The sequence below is a fragment of the Canis lupus genome, chromosome 8 (genome assembly GCF_011100685.1).
Source record: "Canis lupus familiaris isolate Mischka breed German Shepherd chromosome 8, alternate assembly UU_Cfam_GSD_1.0, whole genome shotgun sequence".
Classification (NCBI taxonomy): domain Eukaryota; kingdom Metazoa; phylum Chordata; class Mammalia; order Carnivora; family Canidae; genus Canis; species Canis lupus.
Genome location: NC_049229.1, coordinates 36,118,780 through 36,137,862, shown reverse-complemented (window position 1 = coordinate 36,137,862; position 19,083 = coordinate 36,118,780). Strand labels below are relative to the sequence as shown.

The 19,083-nt window shown below is 35.2% G+C and overlaps 1 protein-coding gene across 6 annotated transcripts in view; it reads right to left on the bottom strand.

Moving 5' to 3' along the window:
• Window positions 1-19,083, bottom strand: part of MNAT1 (MNAT1 component of CDK activating kinase) — a 188,579-nt gene that overhangs the window by 91,783 nt on the left and 77,713 nt on the right. The window lies entirely within an intron of this gene.

Here is a 19,083-nt window from a genome sequence, read left to right as displayed (position 1 = left end):
ATCAAAGACATAAAATAGACTGAAGGAAAAAGAGTGGAACAAGAAAACCATAGAAACAATAACCATGACAGAGCCAGAGGGGTTACCCTAATGACAAAGACAAAAGCTTACAAGAGACAAAGAAAAATATATTTCAACTGTATAAAAATGAATATATAACATATTAGTAGTGCAACTAAAGCTACTGTATAGAGAGATTTATATCTTTTTTTTTTTAAGATTTTATTTATTTATTCATGACAGACACAGAGAGAGAGAGGCAGAGACACAAGCAGAGGGAGAAGCAGGCTCCATGCAGGGAGTCTGATGTGGGACTTGATCCCAGGTCTCCAGAATCACACCCCAGGCTGAAGGCAGTGATAAACCACTGGGCCACCAGGGCTGCCCGATTTATATCTTTAAATGCCCATATTAGAGAAGAAGAAAATTCTCAAATAACCCACATTCCCACCTTAAGAAACTAGAAAAAAAGAGCAAAGCAAACCCAAAGTAAGTAGAAGGAAGGATATAATATTAAAATGAAAATTAATAAAATAGACATCCGAAAAACAATACAAAAAAGTCAATAAAACCAAAGTCTGTTCTTTGGAAAATAGTCAACAAAATCGCCACACTGTTAGCTTGACTGACTAAAGGGAAAAAAAGAGGAGACAAACTACTACAAGAAGAAATGAAAAGCGGAGATCCCTCCTGACTCCATAAAAATTAAACTTAGATGATACTGATCAATTCCTAGGAAGACTGAAATTACTAAAGGAAGGGAGGAAGGGGGGAGAGAGAGAGAAAGAAAAAAGAAAAGAAAATGTCTGAAGAGATTTTACAAAGTAAAGAAATTAAAACAGTAATACTTAGAAATCTCCCCATTAAGAAAAGCCAAAGTCAGACGGCTTCACAGGTGAAATTTATCAAACATTTAATAAAGAAATAACATCAATCCTTTAACAATTCTTCCAGAAAACAGAAAAGAGGAGAATATTTTCCAACTCACTCTAGGAGATCAATGTTACCATGATTCTAAAGCCAGACAAAGCCATGCTCTAATGTGGATTAAGCATAAAAACATTATGCTAAGTTAAAGAGCTAGACTCAAAAACCTACATTTTGTATAATTACATTTACAGAAAATGTACAAAGAAGACAACTTTATAGAGACAGAAAGCAGATAAATGGTTTCCTGGGGCTGGGAGTGGGAACAAGAAATAAGTGTGAACTGTCAGGGAAGTATTTCTGGAGTGATGAAATACTGTAAAGCTGGATTGGAGCTGCACATCTTTTTAACATCCCTAAGAATCATTAAAATGTACACTTAATACAAGTGAATTTTATTTTATGTAAATTATACCTCAATAATTCTATTTAAGAAAAAAATTGGCTTACTGACTAAATGAACAATCTCTAGCTAGACTGATCAAAATAAAAGTGAGAATACTAGGAATTTTAAAAGAATATCACTATAACTTACAGGCATTAAAAAAATGTTGAGGGACTATTATAAACTTTATGTCAATATATATGATAACTCATGATATGCTCAAATTCTTTGAAAAATGCAATTTACAAAAAGATACATAACATAAAAAGGAGTTATAAGAACTGAATAGTGAGAACAAAAACAGACCCATATTTATAGTCAATTGATTATAAACAAAGGCACCAAATGTAAGCAATCCAATGAAGAAAAGAAAGTCTTTTAAACAAATAGTGTTATGAAAAATGGATGTCCATATGCAAAAAATGAATCTCAACAAGTATTTTACATCATACATAAAAATTAATCCAAGATGGACAAGAACCTATCTGTCAAAGCAAAAACTCTAAAACTTTTAAACAAAAGAATATCTTTGTAACCTTAAGCCAGTAAAAACTTCCTTGTATAAGATACAAAAAGAAACAACCTCAAAAGAAAAAAAAGCACCATAAATTAGACTTCATTAAAAATAAAAACTTCAGGGGCTGGTTAAGCATCTGCCTTCAGCTCAGGTCATGATCCCAGGGTCCTGGAATGGAACCCCAAAAGAGGGGGGGGAGAGAGGAGGGAATAGGGGCTCTGCTCAGCGGGGAACCTGCTTCCCCCTCTCCCTCTGCCTGCCACTCTGCCTACTTGTTTTATCAGATAAATAAAATATTTAAAAATAAATAAATAAATAAATAAATAAATAAATAAATACTTCAGCTCATGAAATGATCAAAAGATAATGATTAAGAAAATGAAAGAGCTATAGACTGGGAGAAATTATTTGTTAAACAGATACCTGAAAAAAGACTTGTATGTATTTTAAAACCTTTTATAAATCAGTAACAAAAGGACAACCATTCAAGTTACTTAAATGGACAAAAGATATGAAGAGACATCATAAAGGGAAATATAGAAAAGGCAAACAAATGAAAAAAATCCTCAAAACCATTAGTTCAAAAGGAAATGCAAATTAAAATTGCAACAAGATACCATTAAATAGCCACCAAAATAGCTAAAATAAAAAATACTCATAGCATAAATGATGACAAGAAAGGGAACAATCAAAACTCTCATGTTATGGGTGGCAGTATAAAAACTGTGTAACCACTACTGGGGAAAAGATTGACAGTTTCTCCTAAAGTTAATAACTACCCTACAAATAAGCAATTTCACTCGTATACTGACCCAAGAGAAGTTAAAAGATGGATTCACAAAATAACTTACCCAAGAAAGTTCATAGCAGCCTTGTTAAGAACAATCAAAAACTACAAACAGCTCAGATATTCATCAATAAGAGAACTGCTAAACTGTATATTAAACAATTAAAATTCTAGATAGCAATAAAAAGGAACTAATAATTCAATACACAAACAACATTATTATTATTATTCTGCTTTTCTTGCATATGACCATTTCACAGTAACAAGGACTGGATGGCCCATTCCCCACCTTAAGCAACTAGAGAACTGAAAAAAATACAAGAATCAATGGTGTTAGAAATTGACTATCAGCTGGTACAGGACTATGATCCTGTACCAAGGGAAGGAAAACAAGTTGAAACCTATGCTGTCCCAGCTTACCGCAATTTCCAGGCCATGATAAGTGGAAGGGAACCCAAAAATAGCTGGGGAATCAAGAAGACTGAGATCAGACTTAAGGGCTGTCATGGTGGCTGTTAATTTCCAGGGCACATTACTAGAGAGGAAAACGCTGCACAGAGAGAAAACTCTAAAGCAGGAATCAGCAAATGTTTTCTGTAAAGGGCACATAAATATTTTAGGTTTTGCAAGGCCACATGATCTCTGCCATAACTACTCAACTAATTAAAACACGAAAGAAATAAAGATAATATGTAAATGAATGAATCTGCCAATAAAACTTTAGTTAAAATAATAGGTGGTGATTAAGACTCGGCCTGAGTGCTGTAATTTGCCCACTTTTGCTCCAGAAATCTACAAAGTGATATTCTTAATTCAAACCTGGGTATGATATAACATGACAAAGTGTAAACTTCTCAATGCCAAGAAAATAATCCAGGATCCAATACGTCAAATAATTTCCAAAGCTCGCACAGTTATCAGACTAGTTCATATTCTCAATAAAGGTAAAAAGGCCTTAATACATGGAGCATCAGGTATAGTTCTCAAAACCTATCACCTTGAAAGTGGAGCTAAATGAGCCTAACATTAAAGTCTTCTCCTATATGCCCTAATAATGCTTAAAAACAGTCCTTGTGGGATGCCTGGGTGGCTCAGCAGTTGAGCGCCTGCCTTTAGCTCAGGGCATGATCCTGGGGTCCCGAGACTGAGTCCCACATCGGGCTCCCTGCATGAAGCCTGCCCCTCCCTCTGCCTGTGTCTCTGCCTCTCTCTCTCTGTGTCTCTCATGAATAAATAAATCTTAAAAAAAAAGAAATCTTTGAAAGGACCAAACAGATTATAAATAACTACAACCCCAAATAAAGTCTGAAAATATTTACTAGAATAACATAAACTACCAGGGTATTCAAAAACAAGGCAAAAGTATATGACCCATACTAAAAGAAAAAAATAAGTCAATAGAAGCAGACAGAAATAACAGATGATTAAATTAGCAGACAAGGACGTATAAAGAGTTATTAATATGCTCTACATGCTTAAGAAGGTAGAGAAAAAAACATGAGCAATGAGAGAAATGGAAGATTGAAAAAAGACTCCTAGGGGCACCCAAGAGGTTGTAGATTGAGTCCTGCATGGGGTTTACAGTCAGCAAAATCTCAGGGGACTCTGCTTAGGGCTCTCTCACCCTCTCTTTTTGCCTCCCCTCCCCAACTCCCTACTCATGCACACGCTCTTTCTCTCTCTAAAATAAATAAATCTTTAGGGACCTGCGTGGCTTAGTCAGTTAAGTGTCTGCCTTCGGCTCAGATCATGCATGATCCCAGAGTCCCAGGATTTAGCTCACACCAGGCTCCCCACTCAGCAGGCAGTCTGCTTCTCATCCCACTCTCCTGCTCTCTCTCAGTCTTTCTCGCTCTCTCTCTCAAATAAAATTTTTTTAAATGTTCAAATGGAATATATAGAGATTTAAAACACATACTATCCAAAATAAAAAATATAACAAGAGGGATAAACAGCAGATAAGGTACTAGCAACATAGTTAAGGACACCTGGGTGGCTCAGGTCATGATCTAGGGTCCTGGTATCAAGCCCCACATTAGGCTCCCTGCTCAGCAAGGAGTCTTCTGCCCCTCCCTCTGTTTATGCACACACTCTCTCTCTTTCTCAAATAAATATAATCTTTAAAAAAAGAAAGTAGTATTTAGAACAAAGAAAAGTATCAGGAATAATGAGGGATATTTCATAATAAAGATGCGAAAGTATCAAAAGGATAGAACTATCCTACGTGTCTATACAACTAAAAAAAGAGCTTAAAAATACATAATGCAAAACTGATTTTTAAAAATCCACAATTATACCAGAATATTACAACACTGCTCTCTCAGAAAAGAAAAACAAATCAAGGAGGAAACAAAGATTTAACAATATCAATTAACTTCACCGAATTCACATTTACAGAATACTATGCCCAAAACCATAACACAAATCATTCTAAGTTCACAAAAAACTTCACCAAGGTAGACCATACTCTGGACTAGAGAACAAGTCTCAATACATCAAAGATATCTAAAATCATACAAAGCATGTTCTCTCACACTACAGGAGAATTAAACTACAAATCAACAGCAAAAAAAAGTATTTAGAAAATCTGAAAAAAAAAAAAAAGAAAAAAAAAAAAAAGAAAATCTGTAAATACCTGGAAATTAAACAATACATTTCTAAATAACTCATGGGTCAAGCAAGAAATAAAAACCAAACTTACACAATAATTTGAACTAAATGGAAATGGAAACATAACTGTGATGGCTACACGAATGCACCTCTCATTTCCCAAGAGCAGAAGCATAATGGAGTAAGAGTCCCAGCTGCTGCATTCTGAAATCCAGCTCCACACTTGTACCAAGGCCATGATCTCCATGGACTGCTTCTAGCAATGACTGAGTGAGGCAGGAATACCATGGAAATTCCATAGTTAGGGGATAGAAGCCTCCTCTGCCAGAAATCTCCGGCACAAGAACTCCTCAGTTGCCTTGCCAAACCTTCCTTAAAAATATCCTATAGTGTAACACACACACACACACACACAAAAGAATAGAAAATATACTGTAGTCTGAGAAAAGGTTCTACCCAACCTTTTTGTTTTTCTTCACTTGGGGTCAAAATCCACATCACTATCTGGTGATTTTCTCAGTCTCCTACAGGTGCCTCATTTTCTCTCACAGGCATTTTCCCTAACACATTTCCTGCACATTTAAACCTATCTTGGTAACTGCCTCTGAGAGGACCTAAACTGTCAAAATAACACATCAAATGTGTGAGATGCAACTGAAGAAATGGCTAAAATAACATTTATACCATTAGGTATCAATAACAAAAAATCAAGAAGTCTCAAATCAATCACCTAAGCTTCTAATTTTAGAAATTAGAAAAGTAGGGCAAACTATACCCCAATTAAGGAGAATGAAAAAAATAAATATAAATCATTGGAATGAAAAACAGAGCAATAGGAAAATAAATCAATAAAGTAAAACAAAAGGTTCTTTGACCAGATTAAGAAAATTGATAAACCTCTAGTCAGAATGATTGGAGAACAGAAGTAAGAAGATATATATTACCAGAATCAGGAATTAAAGAGGGAACAGTACTAGAAATCCTACAGGTATTTCCCAACTTATAAAGAGATGGTCCTTCAAATGTTTGCTAGCCCACGTTATGCATTGCTAGCCCACAGAATCTTATTTAAATTATGATATAGGGCAGCTCGGGTGGCTCAGCGGTTTAGCGCCGCCTTCAGCGCAGGGTGTGATCTTGGAGACCCAGGATTGAGTTCCACGTCGGGCTCCCTGCATGGAGCCTGCTTCTCCCTCTGCCTGTGTCTCTGCCTCTCTCTGTCTCTCAAGAATAAATAAATAAAATCTTTTAAAAAAATAAAAATAAATAAATAATGATATAGCTGAAAGCCCTTGGTTCCATTAAGAATAGTTCATTCCTCTAAGTTCAAGCTTCTAGGAGTGACGATCTTATACCATCCTGAGACCAATGTAGGGGCTGAATAGAGGTTTCAAGACTGCCATGGTAGCATGTGGGAAAAGCTCTGGTGAAAATGAAGAGAAGAAAGCAGCAGTATGTTCTTAGCTCTACTCTACCGTTCCCCAGTGAAGGCTGGGAGGAGGTGCCAGAAGCATTCTCAGCAAAAAATGAGAAGGGCTTCTAATGCAGAAAAATGTTAACAGAAAGGACACCGACAGAATGAAAGTGTATTTTAAGTTATCCATCAATTGTATGTTAAGAAAGTTAAGAGACTGTCCAAAAATAACTGAATATAAATTCAAACTGGTTTTCAAACTTAGCCACAGCCCCAGAAGGTGCGGTAAATTATAGTCTAACATAAAAGAGCTGTGCTAGCAATAAATTGGAAATGAACAAAATCACAAGCAAAATTAAATAGAAACTAACAATAAAATGGTCAACAAAAGGAAAACTTAATAGTATTTCCTACTATAGTCTCCATAGTAATTGTTCCTACAAATATCATTAGACGAACGTTAACAAGAACACTACAATTAGCTCAAGACAATACTGTTCATGCACTGATAAAATTACAAAGGAAAAATAAACTTGCTTAACTAAAAAATTAAAGTATCATACTGATAAACACTGAAGAAATTATTTGGTCATGCACATGTGCAGATGTAGCCTTGTAAGAGTACCAAACATTTGTGGCAGTCAGATTTCTCAGGAAAATACCATATCATACTCCTAAGCAACACAAAAAAAATGGATGTATTTCAGCATTTTCAAACATCAATTTTAGTATCTTTTAACTTATTCAACTGGTTACTAATAAAAAGTTCTTACAAAAATGTGAAAAATAATTCTAGGTATTTGAATTTCATAGCATAACCTCAGGAACTAAAGAAAGGATGTGCATTTTGAAATTACTGTGCAAGTTCATCAGAAGAAAATTTCTGGCTGGAAACCATGGAATGAACTTTGCTAAATTCACTCCTTTATTCTTTTGCTTAGAATGCCCCCACATATTCATTTTAAAAATGAAATGCCTTCCTTCATCCCTTCCATCTTCCTTAAAGTTTACTTTCTCAAGGCTTAATTCTAGTTTGCCATGTTCCACAATAATTTATTTAATTTGGGTCCCTTGGTAGAAAAGATCACTACATTTAGAAACAATACCATTCAGTTACTTTACACATGTTAGTTTTCACTTCCCACTTAGAAAATCAAATTCAATATGACAAAGACCATTAGAAGAATAGCAGAAAAGACTTGGAATCTACCAAACTTGTCTGAGCCTAAATCCTAGCTCTCCATTTAGCAGAATCATAAGTTTGGGAGATTTATTTTATCTGAGTCATCATGTTTTCTCATAAACAGTAATATTACTATCAACCTTGTAGGATATTTGTGAGGATTAAATGAAATAATATTCAAGGACTGCTTTAATCACATCTTCCTTCTTTTTCTCCACCTGTAAAATAATCATATCTTCAAACACCAGCAGCTAACATTGCTCTGCAGATGTAGCAGGTACTTGATAAAACTCTGTGATACACTGATTGGTACCTGATACAAATATCTGTAATATCTATCTCATTACATTAAATAATACAAAATAAAGTGTATAAAAACACCATAGAAAAAAGCCTGTTCGGAAGCCTGGGTGGCTCAGCGGTTGAACGTCTGCCTTTGGCTCAAAGCATGATCCTGGGATCCAGGATCGAGTCCCATATCAGGCTCCCTGTGAGGAGCCTGCTTCTCCCTCTGCCTATGTCTCTGCCTCTCTCTGTGTGTCTCTCATGAATAAATAAATAAAATCTTAAAAAAAAAAAAAGACAGAAAAATGCTTGTTGAATACATTAATTCAAACAGGAAACTATTATTTCTGCATTCCAGACTAAGAGTATTATCACATTTTCACATATCTAGAAAGTCCTCCAGACTGGAATTAAAAGATCAAAGCTTCCCACTATTAATATCTTACCAATTTTATAACTTGTTCCTATTATAATTAAAATAACTGATATAATTCACAACTCCTTGATTCATTATTTCTGCCTATGCTCATGTCCCGATCATCAGACAAGTTTTCTGGAATAAATTCAACCACTCCAATAAATTCCATAATCAATAGCTTGAGCATTAACTGCTTTTGTTCCTTCATCATAGTAAACTATGGAAAAGAATATAATATAAAGTTCACAGGACATAATTAGCTATTTCTAAGTTGCCCCAACTATGGACACTATTTCAGTTTCTTTTATGTCCATAGTATGATTGAAATGTTATCTAGAAATATGGAATATTAAAAAAAAAAAAAGGCTTCTAAAGGCATTTGGGACCTAAGTAAAATATCTAATCACAAATATATGGTATAGGGATCCCTGGGTGGCGCAGCGGTCTGGTGCCTGCCTTTGGCCCAGGGTGCGATCCTGGAGACCCGGGATCAAATCCCACGTCGGGCTCCCAGTGCATGGAGCCTGCTTCTTCCTCTGCCTGTGTCTCTGCCTCTCTCTCTCTCTCTCTCTCTCTCTCTGTGTGACTATCATAAAAAAAAAAAAAAAAAATATATGGTATAAATCAAACAAGTCACAAACCCTACTTACACTCAAAATTCACTGGTCTACCATAGTTTTTATTTATATCCGTACCCAGTTACACTTACAATGAGCCAGGCACTTTAAGAGTTTTATGTAATTATTCAAAAAAAAAAACACTCAACAATCCTATACTAATTCAAAGGGATAGCTGCACCCTAATGTTTATAGCAGCACTATTTGTAACAGTCAAATTATGGAAACAGCCCAAGTGTCCATCAACCAATAAATGGATAAAGAAGATGTGTATATACACACACGCACATATATAATGGAATTATTACTCAGCCATACAAAAGATGAAATCTTGCCATTTGCCATGATATGGATGGAACTAGAAAGTATTATGCTAAGCAAAATAAACCAATCAGGAAAAGGCAAATACCATATGATTTTACTCATATGTGGAATTTAAGAAATAAAACAAAAGAACAAAGGGGGAGAAAGTGAGAGGGAGGCAAACCAAGAAACAGACTCTATGGAAAACAAACTGATAGTTACCAGAGGAGAGGTGGATGGGGGTGGAGGGTATGTAAAATAGGCAATAGGGATTAAGGAATGCCCTTGCTGAAATGAGCCCTGGGTGTTGTATGACTATATTGCATAACTGAAATTAATATTCTACTGTATGTTAACTAGAATTTGAATAAAAACTTTAAAAAATATATTTTAATTATAAAAGAAAAGAACTAAGTACCCTAAGTGGTAAGTGATTTGCCCAAAATCATACAGCTACTATGTATGTACTAGAGGAGCCACAATTTGAACCCCTTATAATAATATTCAACTTTACAATTTTAATCATGAGCAACTATTCATTTTATAAAAGGTTTATTTATTAAAGTACTCACTATAGGATTATTCTAATTTATAAGAACATCCATTTCCTTTAAAATATGACAGAACTAACAAAACTTCTGTATATTTACATATAAACTCTTCAAAGTTATCTATGGTGGCAATTAAAACAAACAATTTAATCAAAATAATAAAATAGCTAGAGATATTTATTTATTCAGCTAGAGATATTCATTAAAAGAAAGGAATAAGTGGCTCAATTATATATATATATATGCATAGATGGATTTCATAATGCATAACAACTGATAAGGCTATTTTTAATACTAATTTTCCTAATATTTTTTTCAATATTTCAAAACACATTTAAAGATAAAAACACATAAACAGAATTCAAATGCTACTTGCATTTTCCTAAGACTTGATAAAGGACACATGACTTCTTTGTTTGCTACATTTTTATTTGGTACCTCAGTGCAAATTGTATATTAAAAACAGAATTAATGGAGCACAGGGGGGCTCAATCAGTTGGGCATCTGACTCTTAATCTCGGCTTAAGTCATGATATCAAGATCCTGGGATAGAGCACTGGGGTCCTGCACTGGGGTCCACACTTAGCAGGGAATCTGCTGGAGGATTTTTATCCCTCTCCCTTTATCCCTCCCCCCACTAGTGCTCTCTGTCTCTGTCTCTAAAATAAATAAATGAAAATAAAATAAAATTAAATAAATGAACCTTTTTCAAAAAGCAAAATTAGTAATATTAGGTCATGTTTTATTTTCATTTTTCAGACAAAATGGTCTTAAAGCAATTAAACTGTCACGAACTTATGGCTTATAGGAGAAAACTGACTACTCAATACAATTTTTATTTTATTTCAGAAACAATTGGGTATTAATTTCCTGTAACATTTTTAACAAAGTTTAATCTTCAAATGAGATCAGAAGAATAAACAATGCTTGATATAAATAGCTAAGTACTATTTGTTGCAGTCAGAAAAGCCAATATATATCACAAATGAATATATATGGCTCACCCACTGATACTATAAAACTTTTTAAACATTAGGTTAAAGTACTCAAACAGCTTTCCCCTTTGGCAATGAATGGCACATTCCTCTAAACTACTCCCCAGTAATCCCCCACAAAGAACCAAAAGCTATACTTAAAAATAATTCTTAGGTTACCATTGTGACTCAGTCTGCTTCTGGTTTGCATACAAAAGCACAATGAAGTTAGAACACCATCTTGTCTGAAAAAGCACCAGATTCTCAGCCTTGGATTCTGGCTCCTTAATTTTATGCCCTGACCAATGTGTCTTTCCTCCCTCCCAAAAGACTAAGACCTATGGGGTCCTTGGGTGGCTCAGCCAGTTAAGCATACAACTCTTGATTTCAGTTCAAGTCATGATCTCAGGGTTTGAAACAGTCCTGTAAGTGGCTCCATGCTAGATGTGGAGTCTGCCCCTCCCCTCCCCCCAAAAAGACAACACTAAGATTTAGTTACTTACATCTGTAGATTTTCTGTATGGATATCTAACAGTTTAATGACACAAATTATCAACAAATGGAACGCAAAATCCTGTTTTTTTCAAGTCTTTTCATAGGTTCACATAAGAATGGTATATTCAGGAATAGTATTCTTTTGGGAAAAAAATTATAATAACTTGTGATATGAAGAAGAAACAGAAGACCCTAAAATTATATTGCTGGGATTTGAAACAATGAAATTAAAATAACTAATGCCTGATGGAGAAACAACATTGGAACTCTTATTTTAAGAGTTCAGGATCACCTAGCTTGCTCAGTTGGTAAAGCATGTGACTCAATCTCAGAGTTGTAAATTTGAGCCCCACATCACATGTAGAGATCAGTTAAAAAAAATAAAATCTTTTTTTTAAAAAAAGAGTTCAAAACTATCAGCACAGAAAAGCCAAAATAGATATATAATGAAGTTTTTCGGGGCACCTGGGTAGTTCAGTGGTTGAACATCTGCCTTTGGCTCAGGTTGTGGCCCCAGGGTCCTGGGATGGAGTCCATCAGGCTCCTTGTGGGGAACCTGCTTCTCCCTTTGCCTATGTCTCTACCTAACCACCCCCCCCCCCGTCTCTCTGTCTCTCTCTCTGTGTCTCTCATGAATAAATAAAATCTTTAAAAAAATGAAGTTTCTCCTATTCATGCATAAGATAGTGATTACATGGAAATCTCTAAAAAAAGTCAAGTCACAAATTATACAAATACTTCTCTAAAATCCTACCCTTAACATGTCTCCATCTACCGAGAGTTTAATTCCTAGGAAATATAATTCAAAGAATTCATCAGGTACAATATATGTGAACATCCCTGACCAAAATCTGTTCATTGACTGTCTCAACTCTACGTATCTCAAAACATAATAATTAAATCTTCATTTCTTACTCATTTTAACCCTTAATCTTTATCTGGGTTTATTAAATAAATTTTATCTCCTCAGTCACATCTTAAGGATCTATTTCTAAAACCCTGTATCACATTTGCATGTCTTCCTTAGATCGTCTCCAAGTTCAGTATAACTGACTTCATTTGCTGTGCTGGACTTTCTTTAAGTAGAGCAGATCAGGAAAGGAAAAGGCCATTGTTCTGGCTCCTGTCCCTTACATTACTCTGTCCATACAATCAGCCTGCTATAAGAAGCAAGAACTCAAATCCCAGCTTCCTTCAAATCAGAAGGACACTTCAAGTAGAATTTATAAACTCTGTTATTTAATATTCTCCTTAATTAAATAATGAGGTATAACAGAATGAGTCTTGGTGTCATCTTTTATATGTGGTCTAATTTCTCTGAGACTCAGTTTTCACATTGCAAAAATAAGATTATCATCTATTTCATGGAGATATAAAAACAAAAGATGACAACTTTTATTAAAAAGAGCCATCAGGACAGACCCGATGGCGCAGCAGTTTAGCACCCCTTCAGCCTGCGTGCGGTGTGATCCTGGGGATCCGGGATAGAGTCCCATGTCGGGTTCCCTGCATGAAGCCTGCTTCTCCCTCTGTCTATGTCTCTGCCTCTCTCTCTCTCTCTGTCTCAATAAATAAATAAAATCTTAAAAAAAAAAAAAAAGCCATCAAAGGTCACAAAGTCTTAAGCAATGTTGGAATCCTGATCAACTCTGATCAATGAAATCAACCCCTGGGATATAGGTGCTCAATAAATGTTATTTTTCATTCCATATTTTAGGATTGATTTTTCTAAAGAATATAAGAACATTCAACTACATAAACATTGGATTTTCATCTACATTATGTTCAGTCTCTCCATTCAGTGATATTAATAAATTCACGTAAAAACTGTGTCATTTAAAAATTTCACCTTGCAGGCAGCCCGGGTGGCTTGGCGGTTTAGCGCCGCCTTCAGCCCAGGGCGTGATTCTGGAGACCCGGGATCGAGTCCAACGTCGGGCTCCTTGCATGGCGCCTGCTTCTCCCTCTGCCTGTGTCTCTGCCTCTCTCTCTCTCTCTCTGTGCCTCTCATGAATAAATAAATAAAATAAAATAAAAAAATTTCACCTTGCCCTTAAACCAAAACCTGAATTGTTATATAATAATAATTGGTATTCTATCATACACTTAAGTTACATGAATATCAACAAGCATTAAATTAACTGGATCACATACCTTACATGATAGCCAAAAAAATCAATTTCACGTGGATAGTATAAAAGTAAAACAATAAAGGCATCAAAAGACACTCTCAGGACAGTGAAAAGAAAGAAGCCACGGAGTGAAAAAAATTCCTGTTTTTTCTAAAATTGCTTGTGGGGCTTTTTTGGGGGAGGGAAGTAAAAGAAAACACTTATTTCTCAGAGCAAATTGGAATAGGAGTATGAAAGTGTGCAACAGATCACAAATGCCACTACTGATATCACACAACCAAGAATCCCTATCCCTCAAGAGATAGTAAATAATTTTTTTAAGATTTTATTTTGAGGTAATCTCTACACCAAACATGGGGCTTGAACTCACAACCCCAATATCAAGAGTCACATGTTCCAGCCAACCAGGTGATCCAGCAAATAATTTAAATTCCTATAACACATATGATTAATAAAAGGCTTAGATCCAGAACATATTTTTAAAAAACTCCCTACACATTAGTAAGTCTTGAGCAGGCATTTCAGAGAATAATATAGCCAATGCTCAATGTCATTAGTGATCAGCAAAATAAAATGCAGATCAGAATCACAAAACACTATAAAATACCCACCAGAATGGTAAAACCGGAAAAGGCAGAAAATCACAAGTGCTGACAAAAATACAGAATAACAAAAATACTCCTGGTAGAAGGACAATTGGTAAAAACCACTTTGGAAAATGATTTGACAGTATCTCCTAAAGTGAACACACATATTCACTATGACCTAATAACTCTATTAGGTAAAATAGACACCAAAACAATGTGCGTACATGTGCACCAAGAAACATATATTAACACATTAGCATAACTCAAAATACCAAAAACTCAAAAGGATCCAAACATCCAGCAATAGCAGAATGAATAAATAGTAGTATATTCCTCCAATGGAACATTATCTAGCAATGAAAATGAAAAAAAAAAGAGCTATATACAAAACCATGGATGAATCTCACAAATATAACATGAATGGGCCCAACATTAATCAGGTTAAAGCATACATGCTTAAATGTTAAAGTTATATACAAGAGCAAGAAAGGGACTGCCATAAAAGAAGACTGACTACTTTGAGGGAAAAAATGGGGTACTGACCAGATCTAAGGGGTTATGAGGCAGATTTTCTAGAGCATCGACAATACTTTTTTTTCTTTTACCTCTGTGATAGTTACACAGATGTTCACTTTGTAATAATTCACTAAGCTATGTAGTTTGGTTCTGTGTCCTTTTGTATATACATGACATTTCACAAAACAAAAAATTGTAAGAGAAGGAAGAAGAAAAAAAATAACAAGGTCACAATCTTATCTAAAAAGAAACCTGAGGTATTAAAGTAAATGCTAAGGGCAAATGAAAAACTGATACCAAATAAGCACATGAAAAGATACTCAATATCACTAGTCATCAGGGACATGCAAATTAAAACTATAATGAAATAATATTACACACTTGTTTAGAATGCCTTTTTTTTTCCTAAAATATTTTTAAAACTCAAAATACTGAGCACTGGCAAGGATACAGAGCAATTGAAACACTCCTACAAGGCTGGTGAGAATGCAAACTGGTACAGCCACTTTAAAAAACAATTTAGCAGTTTATTACAAAACTAAATATACCCTTACCATATAATTCACCAATTTCATTCTTAATATTTAGCCAGTAGAAATGAAAACTTACGTACACACACAACTGTATGCAAATGTTTATAGCAGCTTCACTCATAATCATTAAAAAACAAACAAAAAATCCAAATGTCCTTCAACTGATGAAGGATAAAGAAACTTGTATATCCGTAAAATGGTATATTACTCAAAAAGGAACAACAATAACATCTGAAATACATGTTGCTAAGTAAAAAGCCTTGATCTAAAAGACCTGTATGTATGATTCCATTTATATGACTTTCTGGAAAACCCAAAACAACAAAGATATAGAACAAACCACTAGTTGATAGGGAGTTTGGAGGCTGACTATGAAATGGTAGAACATTGAGGAGTAATGGAACTGCTCTATATTATTACTATGCTGGTACATATACAACTCTGCATTTGTCAAGACCCTGCGTATCACAAAGAATGACCTTTGCTATATATGAATTAAAAAATGAATTTTAAAAATATTTAAAACACTATGGTCACAGCACTACCACAAGTATCAAAATAACAAATACTTCAAATATAAAATTCCTTCAAATTCAAGAATCTTAAAAATGTTATTACCTAATCACACAATGTAAAGAAATCATTATGTAATTCACTTAAATATTTAACTATAATAATAACAATAAACATTACTGATGGGGCACCCAGGTGGTACAGTTAGTGACGCAGCTTACTCTTGGTTTTGGCTCAGGTCATGATCTTATGGTCATCAGATCAAGCCCCATATCGGGCTCTGCACTAGGCATGGAGCCTGCTTAAGATTCTATCTCTCCTTCTGCCCCTCCCCTTCCTCTCTTTTTCTCCCTCCCTTAAAAATTTCTGATTAACATTAAAGTTGCACTTGGTTAACATTTTATATATATATTTTAATCCTCTAAACAATCACGAAAAGCAAAAAGTATCTCAACTTTACCAATGAGAAAACAAACACAAAGAATAAAAAAATACCTGGGCAGCCCAGGTGGCTCAGCGGTTTAACGCTGCCTTCAACCCAGGGCCTGATCCTGGAGACCCAGGATCAAGTCCCACATCAGGCTCCCTGCATGGAGCCTGCCTCTCTCTGTCTCTCTCTGTCTCTCTCTCTCTCATTAATAAATAAATAAATAAAATCTAAAAAAAAAAAAAAAGAAATATCTTACTCATGCATACATATCTACTAAGTGGTGAAGCTGAATTTAATCCCCTTGTACTAGAGTCTTTCCATGCCTATTTTCTTTTCTCTATATTGTCCCTTAATTCAAAAGTTTTAGTAATTTCTTAATGAGAAATTTTTTCTTTACAGTATCTGATAATGTGTTAATACTATATATAAATTTATAAATTTATATAAATTAAAATTGATCATGGACATTTTATATTATTCAGGGACCCACATATTCCTAAACATATTTAGGAAGTTAAAATATGCAACCCTGCCCTCAGATGTTTAGACTCTAACAGCCGGTGCACATATGACAAACAAGGTAGGCAATTTTAAAAATCAAAAAACAGTAATCTGAATGGACAGTTGGGGAGAAAAATATGGGTAGTGTTAGTACCTCATAATAATAACATAGTTCTAACTGCTTCTTCATATCCTTTGCATCATCACTGTCATTCATTTCGTTTATATATAAGCATGTGTGCGTATACCCATACACATAAGCAAACACACTCAAATATAGTATTGTTATTAAACAAACTGTTACCTGTTAGATTAAGAACAAAAAGTAAGTTTTTATTTTACCATCACTCTTTTCTTTTCTGATGCTCTTCCTTTATTTAGATCTGAGTTTCTCACCTGTATCATTTTCCTTGGCTCTAAAAGAACTTCTTTCAACGTTTCTTGCAAGGAAGGTCTACTGGCAGAAAACCCCTTATTTGTCTGATAATCTTTATTTCTCCTTCACTTTTTTTTTTTAATTTATAAAGAGAGAGAGTACACAGAGGGAGAGACAGAATCCTTGAGCAGGGCAGACTCCCCGATGAGCACAGAGCCCAATGCGGGGCTCAATCCCAGGACCTGAGATCACGACCCAAGCCAAAATCAACATTCAGTCACTTTACCATTGAGCCACCTAGGCAGTCCAATTTCTCCTTCACTTTTAAAAGACAGTTTTTCAGGGTACATTATTCTAGGTTGATGATTTTTTTTTTCTCTCTCATCATCTTAAATATTTCATTCCACTCTCTTGTTTGTGTGGTTTCTGAGGAGAAGCCAGATATAATTCCTATTTTTGCTCTTTTATAGGTAAAGGTATTTTTTCCTCTCTGGCTGCTTCAGGATTTTTTCTTTATCTTCAATTTTCTGATATACATATAGTTTTGTATCTGATATACATATACATATAGTTTTTTTGGAATTTATCCTACTTGGTGTTCTCTGAGCTTTCTGGATCTTTGGTTTGGTGTCTGATATTAATTTGGGGGAAATTCTCAGTTGTTACTGTTTCAAATATTCTGTGCCTCTCATTCTTCTCCTTCCATTATGCATGTGTTATACCTTTTATAGTCATCCTACAGTCCTTGGATATTCTGTCCTGGTTTCCTTTTTGGGTTGGTTTTTATTTTTCAGTCTTTTTTCTCTTTAGTTTTCAGTTTTCAAGGAGTGTATTGATGTATCTTCTTACTTAAAGATTCTTTTGTCAGGACTATCTAGTCTACTAACGAGCTCATCAAAGCTATTTCTCATTTCTGTTAGAGTTCTTTTCTCTAGTATTTCTTTTTGATTCTTTCTCAGAATTTCCAACCTTCTCCTTACCATTGCCCACCTGTGCTTGTATGTTGTCGTCTACTTTATTCATTAACACCCTTAGCATATTAATCATGACTGTTTTATATTCCCACTCTTATCATTCCAATATCCCTGCTATATCTAAGCCTGGTTCTGATGCTTGCTGTCTCTTCTGTGTTTTCTGCCTTTTAGTATTTATTTATTTATTTATTTATTGATAACCGAGGCATAATGGACTGGGGAAAAGACACTGCTATAATATAAATAGGCCTTTAGCAATGTGGTGGTGAGGTATGGGGAGTGGCAGAGCATTTTATAGTTCACTGATCAGGTCTCAATCTTTTAAAGAGCCTATGCTTCTAGATGGCCAACTTCACATGTGCTTCTCAGTCCATCCCACTTCCCCTTAGGTAGGGCAGGGTAGTTTGAGTGAGCTAAAGTTATGTTGTTTCCCTTCTCCCACAAAGAAGGCTTGAGCAGCTAGAATTAGTTATTTCCCTTCCACTACATCAGATAGGTTCTCATAAATTCCAGCAGGTTAGGCTCTGACTAAATGGCTTCTCCTAGAGGTAGGCCTTATTAAGAACAGAATGCTCTGAATATTGCAAAATTGTTCCTTTTCCTTTTCCTCTGCCAGAAGCAAGAGGAGATTTTTCTCTATATTCACTGAGAGAAGCTGGTAGAGATGTAAAAGAGAAAAATCACAAAAGTGCAGGGGCTCTCAATAACTGGCTGCCCCACAAACTTTTGAACTCTCAGAGTTGTCCACACCCAAACTCCAGGAACTTGTCAATTACAATCAGATTTCCCTACACCAGCACTAGTTCCTGGCGAGGTTGCTGCTCTGGCTGAGTTGTGATTCTCAGCCAATCTCTCCAATTTTGAGGGCACTGATTTGTCTTGTGACCTCTCTTCATTTATGGAACTAAGAAAAGTTGTTGGATTATTCAATATGCTCAGCTTTTTACTTGTTTTAAAATGTAAGAAGCTGGGATGCCTGGGTGCTCAGTGGTTGAGCATCTGCCTTAAGCTCAGGGCGTGACCCTGGGTCCGAGGATCGAGTCCCGCATCAGGCT